The sequence below is a fragment of the Pinus tabuliformis genome, chromosome 2_2 (assembly GCF_031772625.1).
Source record: "Pinus tabuliformis cultivar Carrire ecotype Pingquan chromosome 2_2, CPIR1, whole genome shotgun sequence".
NCBI lineage: Eukaryota > Viridiplantae > Streptophyta > Pinopsida > Pinales > Pinaceae > Pinus > Pinus tabuliformis.
Window position 1 is genome coordinate 50,118,425 of NC_142300.1, and position 16,221 is coordinate 50,134,645.

The 16,221-nt window shown below is 44.8% G+C and overlaps 1 protein-coding gene across 8 annotated transcripts in view; it reads right to left on the minus strand.

Moving 5' to 3' along the window:
* The window catches only part of LOC149191426 (alpha/beta-Hydrolases superfamily protein), a 567,598-nt gene that overhangs the window by 130,104 nt on the left and 421,273 nt on the right, over window positions 1–16,221 (minus strand). The window lies entirely within an intron of this gene.

Genomic DNA, 16,221 nt, shown 5'->3' on the forward strand with positions numbered 1-16,221 from the left:
TGTTGCAGTGATAGAATTTTTCCCAGTAAAATTTCCCCAGTGTGTCGTCCCTCGAGTACGAATTGGCTGAAGGAAACTTTCTAAATTGAGCTCCAACTCCACAAATCTCCTTACCCACGTAGCAATGGATTACCTCCCTAGGGTGGTACTCGAAGTCCATCGAAAGAAGGGTGAGCTCGCTCCTTGGAAAGCTCTGTACTAAGCAACACTTGTGACCCAAATAAACAACTTTAGCAACAAAGAAAATATATAAGTTGACAAAAGATCCCAATAGCTGCTATGCCTCTTCTATTTATACGTTTGAATTGCCTCCTCATGTGGGTCCCTCCATCCACTATTTCAACCTCTTTCCTTGGCAAATTCGACCTTTCTCTCCAAGGGGTGCGTATTACATGTGGGTGTGGCCCCCACATTCCACTAACAAAATTATTTCGGCCCCCTTCTCCTAGGTCTCATCCCCAAAATTTCGTGGGCCCCCATAATAGTCAAAAATGCAAAATTGTGAAATTGATTTTAGGGAAATTATTCTAGGAAGGAACATTACATTTGAACTTGTGTATGCTATCTATGATAGAGGTCCGAACCTGTGATTGATATTTGTGATAGAGGACCATGTACATCTTATATGTCCAGTTTGAGGACGAATGGCTTGGAAACTTGGTGAATGCTGGTTAGTTTGACCATAACTTTTCAACTAGATATCTCTTGTTGAATTGATTGTTTAAGGAAAAAAGTTGTTGGGTTTTTACCCCAAGTGGGTTTTCCCAGGGTAATCATCGTGTTGATATTGTGCACTATGATCTTCGTTTTCTTACTTTTGTATAATTGATCTTTTGAAGTATAGTTACTAGATGAAAAATTAGTAATTGTTGGGAGAATTCTATATATCTATATATATATAATCACAAGTAATTATCAGTGTTTAGAATTCAGTATATTGCCCTAGAATTTTTAACACATAGACCGATCATGAGTTCAATTCCCAACAATTACGTGGGATATTTCACGATAGGATCTCTAATTCTACGGGTTTAGAAGACAAGAACCATGATAATTTGCTAGAAGAGGACCTCGATGACCTCAAGTTGGATTATAATGGTGACTTATGGAAAAAGGAGGAAAAGATGAAACGTTGGTGGTTGGGAGAAAGAAGTTGTTGTCCACCAAAGCTACTTCATTTTCAGAGCTACAAGGGGGAAGCGTTATTGTATCCCAAGTAGCAATGGCAGGCCTACAGAGGGACAGAGAAGTGGCAAGGTGATAGAAAATGGACATAAACGCCTAAGCTTGGCTCTAATACCATTTCAGGCCAAGGAATGACTCTCAAATGTGTATTCTATTGCATTAATGAGAATAGAATTATATAACATAAAAGAGTGACCCTTGGGATTCGTCTTCTAAGGTCGGTTCCTATTCTAATTATTCATATTTCCTTTTATTTACATATTTACAACTTATTCACCCAATCCCCAAGAGTTAGGTGTGTAACAATATTTAACAATAAAATAATATTAATTAAAAATCATGACAAATCACAAAAAAAATAATTGAAAAACTCTGAAAAGAACAGTGCTTTTGAACCCTCATCAACTTTCCCAATTCAAAAGAAGGCCCCCACTAAAGAAGACTCATGACAAGTGTAATGATCCTAAATAGGAATACAAGTGATAAAAAGCAACAATTTATAAAAACAATATACACATTAAACATCCATAGAAAAGCTGCAAATATGGAATTGATGAGCCATTTTATTACTTTTCTGGCTAAATACAATGAATAACAAGATGGTGCACCTAGACTTGTCTCAATGGACAAGCATGACCAAACCCAGGTGGGAAAATGGCTGAAGTGATGGCTGCCCAACTGCTGCACCAATCTGCACTGCGCTGCCCCAAAAAATTGTCTTTCTATTGAAGTTCGAATGGCTGGAAGGTGACTTCTGCTGCCCAGAAAATTATGTGCTTTTAACCCCGGCCTCCTTGGCATAAACCCAGAAAAACCCACGAAGGATTTTGGTTGGTTGACTTCTGAAATTCGACCCCCTTGGAGCCCAACTTCAGCTGCAACTACAAAACTCGCCCTGCTAGAAATTACCTGTAAATCCTCCTGGAAATGGTCCCAAAGTGTTGTGCTGCCCCTGTTATCAAATCCTTGACTTCCCGAATGGGCTTCTGGCCTATAGCTCCTGCTCCCAAGCTCCACGAAAACTATTGGAAGTGGCCTCTGCACTGTCTCCTAGCACAACAATTCAAATTGTTGGAATGATGGCTCTGCTGGTTGTGAAACTCCGCGAGAATGTTGGCCTAATGTTGCTCTCTCAACTCTCTAACTCTCCTGACAAACTCCTGATCTCTGATGGCTCCTAACTCCCTTTGTGTATTCTCTAGCTGCCCAGAAATACGCACTCCCTGCTATGCGATGAATAATGGTGCTGTCTCACAACCCCAAAACTCCTGTAAACTCACGGAATTGTCTCTCTGGGACGGGCACGGATGGTCGCCCGTAGTAGAAGTTGAATCTCCCGCTTGAGAGATTCGTGGCTAAATAGTCGGTTGACTTAGCTAAACAACAAAGCGAACAGTCAAGTAGTTTTTTTTGCAAGATGTAAGAATGAAACCCAAAATGATAGCTGCTCCCTCCAAATAACTCCTTGGGCCTCCTTTGCCTCATGTGGGCTCCTCCATCCACCTATTCGACTTTCCCTCCAAGCTATTCGAATGGGCCAATTCAAATTCCCATGTGGGTGGCCCCCACATTCCACTAGCAACCAAATTAAGTCAAATTGCCTCCTAAGTCCCTAAGTCAAAGAGGATGGGTTCTCTTCCTTAGCCAAAATTGGGAAAAATTATGTAGCAGCACCCTGTTACAAATGTGTTTGAGAAGGGACATGACAGTCCTCCCCTCCCAAATGTTGCTTGGCCTCAGCAACCTCAAAGCTGGCTGCTCCAATATGTGCTCACCCTCCGAGGTGGCATCCTCATTTGGCAAGTTCTTCCAACGCACCAAGAATTCCCTAATGGTCCTGCTCAATTTCCTTTCCCTGCTCTCCAAAATGGCCTCAGGTTCCAAAACCAAGTGGCCCTCATCATCCAGTGGGGGTAGATTAGCTGCTGGTATCACCTGTTGTCCCAACAACCTTTTAAGGCATGAGACATGAAAAACATGGTGGATATTGCTCCCCTGAGGCAGCTCTAACTCATAGGCCACCTCCCCAACTCGTCTAACCACCTGGTAGGGCCCATAGAAGCGTGGTTGTAGCTTCTTGGCCCCCTTCTGCTTCAACGTGGACTACCTGTAAGGCTGTATGCTCCAAGTTCCCCTCCTCAAAATGCCTCTTTGTCTTGTGCCGATCTTCGTATACCTTCTGCTGATTTTGGGCTGTCACCAAGTTATCCTTGAGAGCCTTGAGGATGTCTTGGCTCTCTTGGACCCAATCTTTGGCCTTTGGGGCCCGACTGTCTCCAAAAATAGTGTTAGCACAAGATAATGCATCATATCCATATAAAGCATGGAAAGGAGTCATACCAATGGACATGTGGTGTGTGGTGTTGTAGCAATACTCGCCCAGATGCAACCACCGAATCCAAGCCCTTTGCTGATCAGTCATGTAGTTCCTCACGTACCCCTCCAACCACTGATTAATCGTCTCGGTATAGCCATCTGTCTAAGGATGATAGCTGGTGGTAGGAGTGAGCTCGGTCCCGACCAATCTAAAAAGCTCTTGCTAGAAACCTCCCATGAACCTGTTGTCCCTGTAACTCACAATGTTCTTGGGGAGCCCATGCAATCTAAAAATCTCTCGAAAGAATAGTTTTGGAACCTGTGTAGCCGTGTATCTGGTGGGGATGGCGAAAAAGTGGGCAAATTTAGTCAACCTGTCGACCACTATGTAGATGCAGTCCTTCCTCTGCACTGTGGGGAGCCCTGTGATGAAATCCATAGTGGCTATAGAAATCCTGCAGGGTGGATCAGTTCCCCCTTGTTCCTCTGGCATGCCTCACACTCCCATACGTGCTGCAGTACGTCCCCCTTGAGGCCCTTCGACGTGAATCACTCCCTGACTACCATATAAGTTTTTTGAAACCCTTGGTGCCTGGATAATGGTGAATCATGTGCTGCATGGAGCACTCTCTCCCTCAACTGTGAGTTGGGTACTTAGAAAATGCGCCCCTTGTAATAGATGACCTCATCCATCACTCGGTAACGCTCATCTGCATGGGTATCCTCCAATACCTCATATGCCCTCCTGTCCTTGGAGTACTCCACCAATAGCTGAGCCTTCCAATCATGATAGATGCTCATGAGGGATAACCCAGTTGGTCTTCGAGATAGAGCATCGGCCACCACATTGTGCTTGCTGCCCAATGAAGTGTCGAAGACTATTGTGATCGGTCTTCACTCGAAACCTGCTTCCCACCAAGTAGACAGAATTTGGCCAATGCATGCATGATGGCCAACTTTTCTTTGTCATATATGGAATATGACAGCTCATGTGGTAGGAGCTTCTGACTCTTGAAAGCAATGGGAGGCCCCTCCTGTGACAATACTGCTCCAACTCCTACCCCGGATGCATCACACTCCATGGTGAATGGCTGGGAAAAATCCGGAAGTGCCAAGACCGGGCAACTGCTCATCACCTCCTTGAGGCGGTCGAAGGCAACCTGTGCCCCATCAGTCCATGTGAAAGCCCCTCTCTTGGTCAATTCGGTCAAGGGTGCTGCCAGCTGTGAGAACCCCTTGACAAACTTCCTGTAGTAGGTGAAAATACCCAAGAAACCCCTCAGCGCAGTCACATCTCGGGGTACTGGCCTATCCCGGATGGCCCAAATATTCTCCTCATGGACCTTCACCCCATCAGCACCAATGATATGCCCTAGGTAGAGTATCTCTGTCAAACCAAACTCGCGCTTGGAGAGCTTGGCATAAAAGTGTTACTCTTCCAGAATGCGTAGTACCTCCTCCAAGTGTTGGAGGTGCTCCTGCCATGTCCGACTGTAAATCAGAATGTCATTGAAGAAAACTAGCACAAACCTCCTCAACTGTCCCCGGAAGACATGGTTCATGCATGACTGGAAGGTGGCCAGAGCATTGGTTAGCCCAAATGGCATGACAAGGAACTCAAAGTGCCCATAGTGGCACCAGAAAGCTATCTTAGGGATATCCTGATCCCTCACCCTGATCTGGTGGTACCCTGAACGCAGATCAATCTTAGAGAAGTACTTGGCTCCTCTAAGCTCATCCATCAGCTCATCTATGCAGGGAATGGGGTACTGGTTCTTCAGTGTCTTCCGATTGAGGGCCCAGTAGTCAATGCACATCTGAAGGGTTCCATCCTTCTTCTTCACCAGTACCATTGAAGAAGCGAAAGGACTGGAACTTGGCCTGATATGGCCCAATGCTAGCAGCTCCTGGATGGCCTTCTCTATCTCGTCCTTATAGGCCTTGGGATGCCTATAAGGGGTGGTGATCACTGCTTGCACACTTGACTCCAACTCAATAGTGTGCTCAAATCCCCTGTCTGGTGGCTACCCTAGTGGAATGCCCCTAAACACCACTGTGTATATGCCCAACAAAGCCTGTATGTTTGCTGGAGGTGGCTGAGCCTGTCCCCCAGCCTCTGAGATCCTCAGCTCAACTACCCATGCAATGTCCCCATGTTGCGGGTCTGCCTCCATCCTGTGGGTCAAAACTGTCTGAGGTGGATAAGACTACATGCCTCTCAAAACTACCAGTTTTCCATTCGGCCCAATGAACTCCATCTCTGGCTTCCTCCAATTTGTCATGACTCGCCCAAGGGAATATAGCCACTGGACACCCATCACCACATTGGTGTTTGGCACATCGACCACAAAGAAATGGTGCGTCATCGAGTAGTTCCCCATAACTATTGTCAAGGAAGGCACATATCTAGTGCACTATATGGTACAGTCATTTGGTAGTAGGACTGAAAAGCCCTCGAACTCGGTCGTGGTGAGGCCCCTCCTCTGAATTAACTAGGCATCTATGAAATTGTGGGTAGCCCCACTGTAAACTAGAAATGACACCCTCTGCCCCTGTACAGTGCCTCTGATCCTCATTGTCAAAAATTTGGGAATCCCGCATAAGGAAGCAAGGACTCCCCTGGCTGGGGCAAGGGATGCCCCACCCTGTGGAGGTGGTGGTGGTGGCCCTCTATCAGCCGAACTCTCACCCTCTGCCACACCACAATCCTGCTCCACCTCGTCCTCCTAGTCACTATCAGAAAAAACCTCAATATAGTGTGCTCTACCGGAAATGCACCAATGGCCTAGTGCCTAGGGCTCCCTACATGTGAAGCACAACTTCCTCCTCCTAAGGTCCTTCTATGTCTCATCATCTAATTGCCCCCTCCCCTGTGTGGTCCTCTGAGGTGGAGGTCTAGTCTCATGCCCCTTTTGTGGAAAGGGGGTCTGTGCAGGAAAAGGTGCTCTAGTCTTGGGGATGACCCCCTGTAGATCTTTGGTGCACAAGACTGCTTCCTGCATCATGGAGGGTCTGCGTGACTTCACTAGTCCACGCAAGGGCTCAAGTAAGCCCTTAATGAAGGTGTACAACCTCCTAGCCTCTGATATAGATCTAAAACCATTATTGATACCTGCAAAAGCTTAGAGATGTACTGCTTCTGGTTACCTTTTTGGCGCAGTTGGGTCAACTCTCAAAAATGGGCCTCTGGAACTCTTTGGTCAAAATGCTCCACCACATTCTTGGTGAAGTCCTCATAGGAAGCCACGTGGGCATGCCCTAGGGTAATCAAGCCATGAAACCACCAATCATGGGCTTCCCCCTGCATGTGCAGTGTGGCCATCTTGATGGCTTCCTTCTCTGTCATTCGGTTGAGTTGGAAGTAGGTGTCCATCTTCTCAACCCAAGCCCTAGCTGTGCACTTGGCAGTGCCATCGAAAGTAGGGAAATACATCCTCCCTATGGTCCTTTGTAGCTCGTAGTTCTGGGTCCCCTGTCCTCCATGACCCTTGTTCTTCTCACTCTGCTTGAGCTTGCAGTAATCTCTAAAGGAGAGGGCTTCCTTAAAGTCTTCATCCATAGACTACCACTCTCTGAAATAGTCTCCCATCTGAGGGGGGTCTTCCCCCCTTGCAGGTTTGATTTGTGCCATTGGCACAAAAGAAGGCAGTGTAGCACGAGTTGGCACACTGGTTGATGGGTGTTGCGTTGCTGGTGAGGGATGATCGAATGGTTGAGAGGCCCCAAAAGTTTCCCCAAACAGAAACCCTCTAGGAGTGGTCCTCTCTCTGTTCTGCGACTTGATCTCTTCCAGCATGTCTTTCTGGCCCTTGGCTAAGTCATTCAAGGCCCTCAGGAGGTTATCAAAAGCCATCTCTTCCCTGCTCTTGGGTTCCACCATGTCCTCCTCTACCACTCCTTTCCCTTTGCCCTCCATGTCTGGAGTAATCTCCAGTTGTCTTTCTCTACTCCGATACCTTTGCCTTCGGTAGGTGATGTTCTGTTGGTCCCCTTCTCTCATAGGAGACAATCCCCACAGCTGAACCAAGAACTAGGCTTAGATACCACTATAATGATCCTAAATAGGAATACAAATGATAAAAAGCAAATAATCTATGCAACAATTTATAAAAACGAAATACACATTAAACATCCATAGAAAAGCTGCAAATATGGAATTGTTGAGCCATTTTATTACTTTTCTGAAGGCTAAATACAATGGATAACAAGATGGTGCACCTGGGCTTGTCTCAATGGACAAGCATGACCAAACCCAGGTGAGAAAATGGCTGAACTGAAGGCTGCCCAACTGCTGCACCAATTTGCATTGTGCTGCCCTAGAAAACTGTCATTCTACTAAAGTTCGAATGGCTGGAAAGTGCACTTTTGCTGCCCAGAAAATTATGTGCTTTTATCCATGGACTCCTTGGCCTAAACCCAGAAAAACCCACAAAGGGTTTTGGTTGGTTTAGACTTCTGAAATTCGACCCCCTTGGAGCCCAACTTCAACTACAACTGCAAAACTCGGCCTGCTGGAAATTGCCTGTAAATCCTCCCAGAAATGGTCCCAAAGTGTTGGGTTGACCTTTGCTATCAAATCCTTGACTTCTCGGATGGGCTTCTGGCCTATAGCTCCTGCTCCCAAGCTCCACGAAAACTGTTGGAAGTGGCCTTTGCGCTGTCTCCTAGCCCAACAATTCGAGCAACTGGAGTGCTAGCTCTGTTCGCTGTGAAACTCAACAAGAATGTTGGCCTAATGCTTCTCTTTAAGCCCTCTAACTCTCTCGGCAAACTCCTGATCTCTGATGGCTTCTAATTCTCTCTGCGTATTCTCTAGCTGCCCAGAAATATGCTTTCCTTGATCCGCATTGAATGATGGTGTTGTCTCACAACCCCAGAACTCCTGAAAACTCATGGAACTGTCTCTCTAGGGCGGGCACGAATGGTCCCCCGAAGAAGAGGTTGAATCTCCCGCTTGAGAGATTCGTGGCTAAACTGTCAGTTGACTCAGCTAAACAGCAGAGTTTTGTTTAAAAGATGTAAGAATGAAACCCAAAATGAGAGCTACTCTCTCATAACTCCTTGTGCCTCCTTTGCCTCGTGTGGGCCCCTCCATCCACCTATTTGACTTTCCCTCCAAGATATTCGAATGGGCCAATTCGAATTCCCATGTGGGTGGCCCCCACATTCCACTAGCAAACAAATTAAGTTGAATTGCCTCCTAAGCCCCTAAGTAAAAAATGATGGGTTCTCTTCCCTAGCCAAAATTGTGCAAATTTGTGTAGTAGCACCCTGTTACAAATGTGTTTGAGAAGGGACATGACAACAAGGTCCTCATTGAGAAAATCAAGTGCAGATAATCACTTGATGTGTTGAGTGAAGAAATTATGTGCTTGGAAGAAGGGATGACACTGGTAGGTGTAAAAATTTCTCATTTCCCACCCCGTTTTTCAGTTTCACCTTATTTCTCCAAAATATTTAAATGCTCTTTCCCATATCCATACATTCAACAACTGGAAAATAAATTTTGCTGAAAACACAAATTTTGGAAAATTACAGAATGCTGGAAAATACAGAAATAAAAATCAGCGCATACAAACAGCCATTCAACACATTTAAACACAGTGATTTTTGGTCAAGGTGACCCTGGAAAAACCCCCTACAACTCTTGGGGAAAACCAGTTCGAAAGCTCCTTCTTATTTCTGGAAAATGCTTTTTACAGTGAGAGAAAATATTCAGCAAAAAATCAGCAAGCAAACTTTTACAACTTATCTTGTTTTCCGTGCCTCACAGCCAACTGGAAAAACTTGCAAACAGCGAAACTGAATAGCAATAAACGTTGTACGGCCTCCTCGATTTTTGTGCCAAATTTCAGCGTTAAATGTTGTTGTACAACCTACCCAGAAAAGCATGCAAGCTGCCATAAATGCTATTGTACGATTTCCTCGATTTCTGTGCAGAAAAAAACAACAGTATAGTATACAGATTTCTCCCTAGAAATGTGTGCCAAGGTATAGCCACTTGCTGTACGACCTCCCTTGAAAAATGTGCTAGCAATTTTCAGACTTTCTGCTCCTCGATTTCTGTGCAACCTTCATGTACGACCTCCTTGGAATCTGAGCCAAAACTGTTGTACAACCTTTCTAGAAAATCGTGCCCAAAACCTGCCTTTCACTGTGTGCTAACTCAGCTGTACGGACTTGCTGGAATGTTGCCTTGGAATGTGTGCCAAGCTGCTGCCTCCTCCTCACTGTCCAGAAATCTCCCTTGCTCTCTTGCTCTCCTTCTCTCAATCTGCTCATGAAAGAATAATGACCTTTTCCTCCTTTCCCTCATTTAATCTAACCATAAATGACTTTTGGGGAATCCCTAAATCTAATGGCTGAAATAGATTGAGATCTAGGGCTGAGATTAAATGCTCATTTGAATCTCACTTTCTATTTTTTAATTCACCCCACTTTAATAAAGACCCACTTAGTCATTTATTTCCAAAGTCACTTTTCCTTTCTAATTTTACATTGACTTTATTAAAGTCACTTTAAAATTAGACTTTAGTAACTTTATCACTTAAAGTCACTTTTAAATTAGATTTGACTTTATAAAAATTATAAAGTCACTTTAGGAGAAAAATTAAATTCTTTTGGACACTTTTCCCTAGGCCAAAGATCAAAGCCTTAGGGAACCACCTGCCCTGCGGTACCAAATTTCAACACTCCCTCTTACCGAGGAAGGTGTTCCTCACCACACCCATCTTGTCTCTGAAGTAGTCATGCTTGCCCCGTGGTAAGGATTTGGTAAGAATATCTGCAACCTGCTCATCAATGGGAATATACTCAAGCTTCACAGCGCCCTTCTGAACACAGTCTCTGATGAAATGATATTTGATCCCGATATGCTTTGACCTGTCATGAAATACTGGATTCTCCGTGAGTTTAATGCAACTCTGATTATCACAATAAATCACTGAAGGTCTCAACGGCTGACCAGATAAGCCAAACAACATCTTGCGAAACCAGATGGCCTCACAACTAGCTAGACTGGCTGCCATATACTCTGCTTCCATTGAACTCAATGCTACTGACTGCTGCTTCCGGCTGAACCATGACACTACTGCCAAACCTAACCCAAAACAACACCCTGAAGTGCTCTTCCTATCAGAAGCACAACCTGCCTAATCAGAATCAGTATAACCTGCCAATCTCACTCCATCCCCCTGCCTGTAGTCCAGACCATAATCCACTGTCCCCTGCAAGTACTGCAAAATGTGTTTTGCAACCACCCAGTGAACCTTCCTAGGCTCACACATAAGCTGACTCATTGTGTTGACTGCAAAACAAATATCTGGTCTAGTGTTGACCAAATACATCAAGGAACCAATTAGTTGCCTGTACAATGTGGGATCCACCAACTCGGAATCCGAAGCATGAAGCTTCTTCTAGTTGGTGATCATCGGTGTCGACATGGGTTTACAATCCTCCATGTGGAATCTGCCAAGGATGTCCACAATATACTTCCCCTGCCCCAGGAAGAAATGCCCCTCCTCCTGCCACATCTCCAAACCCAAAAAGTAATGCATCAAGCCGATGTCCTTCATCTCAAACTCCATCGCAAGATCTCTCTTGTAGTGCTCTATGAGTCTCTCTGCACCTGTAATGACCAAGTCATCCACATACAACACCAGAAGGAGAGGCTCCTCACCTATTACAATATAGTAAAGGTTCGGATCTACCTCACTCTTTGTGAAACCCATCCCCTGCAAGTACGTATCTATCCTGGAGTACCAAGCTCTGAGAGCTTGCTTCAGGCCATAAAGGGCCTTCTTCAGTTTGCACACATGGGACTCCTTCCCATGCACCTCAAAGCCCTGTGGCTGCTCAATGTACACCTCCTCCTGTATGAAGCCATTGAGAAATGCAGTCTTCACATCCATCTGGTGGATCTTCCAACCCATCTCTGCTACTATCGATATAATGGAGCGGATCGAAGTATATCGAGCCACGGGAGAGAAGGTCTCCTCATAATCAACTCCCTGTACCTGGGAGAACTCTCTAGCCACAAACCTCGCTTTGAATTTCTCAATGCTGCCATCTGCAGCATGCTTTACCTTGTAAAGCCATCTGGAAGTAACCACGGATTTGCCCTCAGGCCTTGGCACCACCTCCCAAACATCATTCTTCATGATAGAAGAGTACTCCTCCTGCATGGCCTCTCTCCAGACCTACTGGCTAGCTGCCTCCTCATAGCTAGAAGGCTCAGAGTCAAGGATGTTGGTAGCCATTGCCATATAGCTACAAAACCTCTCAAGTGGTCTACTCTCTCTGACCGGCCTCTTAGGCTCAGCAACAGATGTGGCATCTCTTAAGGTGTCCTGAAGCCACTTGGGCTTCCTTTTCCCTGAGCGTACTTCTCCCATTGGAGAATGAAACTCCTCCTCATCATCATCAGGAGCCTGAACTCTTGATTGTCTGTTGTTGTCCTCCTGCCTGCACCTGAACCTGTATAAGTTGAGGTACCATGTGAACTGTCCATCAGCAGATTCCCTAGTGAATTGCTCTACATGCTGCCCGGAGCACCACCCCTCTGGCTCGGCGAGCCATTGCTCACTGACGGACTTGACATCCTCATAGATGTACCTCTGGATCCTCCTGATCCCTGCCCACTGGATCCCTGCGACTGACTCAACTGCTACTGAGGGTTTGGCTGATCCAGATACTCTAACTCCCGTAATCTCCTAAAGGCCCTGTTCTCCTCGAACTTCACATCCCGCCTGACAACAACTTTCCTCTGTGCAGGAATGTAAATCCGAAAGGCCTTTGAGGTCTCACTGTAGCCCACAAAGATACCCTTCTTTGCAGTGGGCTCTAGTTTGGTCCTCTTCTCCTTGGGTATGTAGGAGTATGTAATGCACCCAAAGATACGAAGATGACCAATATCAGGCTTCTTCCCAGAAAAAGCCTCCTCCGGAGTCATGTGCCCCAAGGCATGATGCGGACTCCTGTTCTGCAAATAAACAGCTGTGTTGCAAGCCTCTGCCCACAAGAACAATGGCAACCCCTCCGATGGATCTATTCTTTCTCTCCGCAACCCTGTTCTGCTGGGGATTGTAACGAACAGTGAACTCCCTCCTAATGCCTGCCTCCGCACAATAGTCAACAAACTCTCCAAGGGTGTACTCTCCCCCATTGTCTGACCTCAAGGACTTGATCTTCCGACTTGTCTGTGTCTCCACAAGAGCTCTGAACTCCTGAAACCGCTTGAAGACCTCACTCTTGGTCTTCAAGAAATAAATCCAGGTCCTCCTGGAGTGATCATCAATGAATAAAACATAGTACTCATATCCACTCAAGGAAACATGAGACATCCGACCGCTCACATCGGAATGAATCAAATCAAGAATCCCAGTCGCTCTGCTGTCACTGCTGGGAAAAGGGGATTTGGCAAACTTGCCCATCGCACATCCTCTACAAGTATCAAAGTGATCAGTACTGAAATCTGCCACACCTGTAGTGATCTCCCGCAAGGTCCTCAAGACTCCATGATACATATGCCCCATCCTGCGGTGCCAAATCTCACACAGCTCAGAACTACTAGCTTTGCTGTCGGTACTACTGCTCAATGCCAAAAGGGGTTGGAATGCAAACTTGTACACCTTTGCATGGCGTACACCTATCACGCTAGCTGAATCAGTTGGAGTGCCCTTGGGATACATCAACACCTGTCCTCCCCTGAACAGTACCTCATATCCTTTGTCCTCCAAAGCTGAGATGGATATGAGGTTCTTCCTCATCCCTGGCACATAAAGAACATTTGACACCTTCAAGAGAGGTTTGGACTCCCTCTGAAATGTCAGTGTCCCCACACCAAATGCTCTAACAACTCTCTCATCACCGAGTACTACCTCTATATCAGTGCCACTCTCTAAAAGCTCTGAGAAGTACTCACGGACTCCTGTCATGTGACGTGAAGCCCCACTGTCCACATACCAGATACCCGAAGATGCTCCGCTAATCAAGGGAAAAGCATGCTCCCTCTGAACCTGTGTGGCAGGTGATCCTGCACTAGAGGACTTACACGCAGTGAACGCAAACTCCCGGTCAAAACAATCTGCAAAGTCCTCAATCTCTGCTGAAGCTGCCATGCTTTGGTTCTTCCCCTTCTTCTTCTTCTTCTCCGGACACACAACTGCATAGTGTCCCATCTTTTGAAAATTCCAACACTTCACCTTGGAATAGTCCTTCTGTGTGTTACCCTGTTTACCTTTACCTTTGCCTTTGCCCCCACCATTGCTTGTGGAAGCCTGCTTCTTCCCTTTGCCTTTCTTGCCTCCTGCCAACAGTGCTACATCTTCATCCTGCTCAACTAGCTTGGCTGCCCCAAGCTGACCTTTCCTGATCTCTGTCTGAATGCAATCATCCCAAAACCTCTCCCATGTGGGAAGGGTCTCACGTGCACAAACCCCATCAGCAAAGTTCATCCATGAACAGGGGAGGCCATTCACTGCAATCCGCACCAACTCAGTGGGTGGAATGACCTCTCCAACTGCTGCCAACTCATCTCTCACATTAGTAATCTTTGTGAGATATCCAGTTGCACTATCATTGCCCATGTTAATGGTCTTCAGCTTCTCTTTCAGGACCATTTTCCGGTTCTCATTAGTACTCTGGTAGAGATTGGACAATGCTGTCTACATCTCATGGGCATTTCTTTTTCCTCTTACATGAGGAATGCAATGGTCTTTGACTCCGTCTAGAATCAGTCTCTTACCCTTGTTGTTCTTTCTATTATAAGCAGCCAACTGAATAGCATCAGTAGGCACAACAACAGGGTTCTGTGTGGTATGCACCATGATGTCCCAGACTTCTGCCTCCTCAAAGATGCTATGCATTCTCTCCTTCCAAACGCTGTAATTGGAATGCCTATCCAACCTATCCTCCACCCTCAATCCCAATGACATCCTGCTGTCCTAAAACTGAAATATAGCACTGCTGTAGTAAGGATAAAACTGCTATTTGTGAAAAATCAGATTGCTGGAATTTTCTAAGTGAAAAATCAGCAGAGTGTAATTTTCCTCCTTGCTGTCCCAAACTGCACTTCAGCACTCAAGCTTTGATACCATGTAAAAATTTCTCATTTCCCACTCCGGTTTTCAGTTTCACCTTATTTCTCCAAAATAGTTAAATGCCCTTTCCCTTATCCATACATTCAACAACTGGAAAATAAATTTTGCTGAAAACACAAATTCTGGAAAAATTACAGAATGCTGGAAAATGCAAAAATAAAAATCAGCACATACAAACAGCCATTCAACACATTTAAACACAGTGATTTTTTGTCAAGGTGACCCTGGAAAAACCCCCTACAACTCTTGGGGAAAACCAGTTCGAAAGCTCCTTATTTCTGGAAAATGCTTTTTACAGTGAGAAAATATTCAGCAAAAAATCAGCAAGCAAACTTTTACAACTTATCTCATTTTCCATGCCTCACAGCCAACTGGAAAAACTTGCAAACAGCAAAACTGAACAGCAATAAATGTTGTACGGCCTCCTCGATTTTTGTGCCAAATTTCAGCGTTAAATGCTGCTGTATGGCCTGCCTAGAAAAGCATGCAAGCTGCCATAAATGTTGCTGTACGGTTTCCTCGATTTCTGTGCAGAAAAAAACAACAGTACAGTGTACAGATTTCTGCCTAGAAATGCGTGCCAAGGTATAGCCACTTGATGTATGGCCTCCCTTGCAAACGTGCCAGCAATTTTCAGACTTGCTGCTCCTCGATTTCTGTGCAACCTTGCTGTACGACCTCCTTGGAATCTGAGCCAGAACTGTTGTACGACCTTTCTAGAAAATCGTGCCCAAAACCTGCCTTTCACTGTGTGCTAACTCAACTATACGGACTTGCTGGAATGCTGCCTTGGAATGTGTGCCAAGTTGATGTCTCCTTCTCCTCACTGTCCAAATATTTCCCTTGCTCTCTTGCTTTCCTTCTCTCAATCTGCTCATGAAAGAATAATGACCTTTTCCTCTTTTCCCTCCTTTAATCTAACCCTAAGTGACTTTTGGGGAATCCCTAAATCCAATGGCTGAAATAGATTGAGATCTAGGGTTGAGATTAAATGCTCATTTAAATCTCACTTTCAATTTTTTAATTCACCCCACTTTAATAAAGACCCACTTAGTCATTTATTTCCAAAGTCACTTTTCCTTTTTGATTTTACATTGACTTTATTAAAGTCACTTTAAAATTAGACTTTAGTAACTTTATCACTTAAAGTCACTTTTAAATTAGATTTGACTTTATAAAAATTATAAAGTCACTTTAGGATAAAAATTAAGTTCTTTTGGACACTTTTCCCTAGGCCAAAGATCAAAGCCTTAGGGAACCACCTGTCCTCCGGTACCAAATTTCAACAGTAGGGGCAATGACTACCACATCACAGTGACACATGGAAATGTTTCTCCTAGCCATTGAAGACCCTTCCCATCAAGAAAGTCTTTGGGGACTAGTTGGCCTTCCCATCAAAAAGGAAGGACAACTAGTCCCCAAAGGCTTTTAGTTATTAAAAAAAAACTTATATATCCCCTCTTTGCTCTTGAAAAAAATACAAAATAAAAAAATAAACTTAAAGCTTTGTTGTTTATGTTTTCTTTCATTGCTACTTTTGTTAAAATTGTGTTTCTTTTAAATAAATGATTTTTTTATTAAATTTAAAATAGATAAGTAAAATATTTATTTTTATTTTTAA